We start from the raw sequence: 2,004 nt of genomic DNA on the forward strand, positions 1-2,004 counted from the left end.
TATACTTCTGATTTTTTTGGATTCCACAAAATATGTGAAGAATAAAATATATATTAAAAATTAAATTACACAGAAATTTTGATAGTTCTTTCTTCCTTATTTTACTCATGCCATATACACTGCTACTGTTTATTTTCATATCTTCTAATCACTTTCTTTGATAATATGTACAAATTACTTGATGAGTTTTGGTATTTGCAGTTCCTCCAATAGAAGTACTGGAAAAAGTAAAGGAAACCATTCAAACTTGAAAGAGACACATAAGTGAAGTATGTTCATAGGCAGGGATTGGAAATACAATGGAAAAAATAGTAAAATTAATCAAAAATTAAAATCAGCTAATTATGAAAAAATTATCAAGCAAAACAGAAGAAAATGATTTGAGGGCATTGGATGTAAAAGTGTGCATTGAATCCATGATATTGTAGCACATAATTTCTAAGTGTATATTCATATGCAAAATATATGTATGCATATATGATTCATGTATTTCAATATTTTCTAATGGAAAAACATTGAGATTATGTAGCATAGATTTCAAAGTAGATTTTTCCTTAATCATCATTATTTGTCTGTCTTATTGTAAATTTAGTATACTTTTTAGTATACTTTTCAGTTATGAATCTTCCATAGCTTACTTCAGAATGGATATAAAAGGGCCAGTTCACAATTGCAACTTTGCTTTAAAGTCTCTATCATTAACTCCTGAGGATGTGACCAGGAAGTTCATGATCATATTTTTTGTACAGATCTTTGCTAAAGAAAAAGTTAACCCCTTCATCTCTGCTTTTGAGGAAATTTCATTTCCTTCTCCATGTGTTTTATGGAATCAAAAAAGTGTATGAAAATATGTGTGCTACTAACTTGGGAATAATATAGCCAAATCAATTCCCACAAGTTTATTTTAGATCTACTTAATTAATTAGAATATCATGCATTTATTAATTGGCATCAGTAGCAGTATTTGAGAATATTAGTATCTTTCATGTATTTTTTGGAAATACTTTATTCTAGCTCTAAAACCAGATAAAAATGTAGTTCAATTCCACCTCTAATACTAACAATGGAATGCTTGACAAATTACTTAAATCCTCTGACTTTATTTTCCTAATCTGTAAAATGAGTATAATAGAATCAATGTCATACAGCAGTAACAAGAACTAAATGGGAGGCTATGCTCAGTAAATACTAGTTCCCTTGGTCTAATTTTGTTTACTCTTGGTTTTAATATGGTGATGCAACTTAAAAGATAAAAATGGCACACTGGAAATAAAATAAATGGAATATTTTGAGCACCTTACTGTCATTACATAAGTAATGGGAAAAGGCAGGGAGGATATTGATGTCTCCCTTTTTCTTCAGCAGAATTGCATTTAACATAAAGGGGAGTCATTTTATTGAATAATAAAAGCCTGACAATCACTGTGATTGGCTGACAGCCATTACTGCAGTGTAATTCTAAACAGCTTGTTTTTCAAAGTTCTTCTTGCATAACTCTTTAAGACCCAGGCACTGCCCAAGCTAGTTGAAGGGTTCAAAACTCATTTTTAAAGTAGAGTTTCTCAATACTGCTGTAAAAAAATGCATTAAACAGTATTTTCTTATTAAGTGATTAGAATCAGATATTTTTTGACATGGGAGGAAAATTTTGGAAAATTTAGCAAACAAAGGGTTTTATGGTAGGGAAGAATTAATTCATGACTCAGAGAAGAAAAAGACCACATTTGGAGAGTTTTTTTTTTTTTTTTTTAAAGAAGCCCAATGTATTTTACAAATGAAAAGCACAATATTTGATCTATACTATCCAGCTTAAAATCCTGTCATTTCTGAATGGAACGCAGCAAGCTTTCCAAAATTACCAGATCCACTTTGATGCATTCATCTTTCTCAATCAGTATTTCTAATCAGCAAATCTCACCTTAAAGTATGTATAATAAGTGGGTATAGAGATGGCAATTCACCAAAATAAATATTTAATGATATTTTAATGGTTATTTTAAAACT

This window comes from Lagenorhynchus albirostris, chromosome 17, assembly GCF_949774975.1.
Source record: "Lagenorhynchus albirostris chromosome 17, mLagAlb1.1, whole genome shotgun sequence".
Classification (NCBI taxonomy): Eukaryota; Metazoa; Chordata; class Mammalia; order Artiodactyla; family Delphinidae; genus Lagenorhynchus; species Lagenorhynchus albirostris.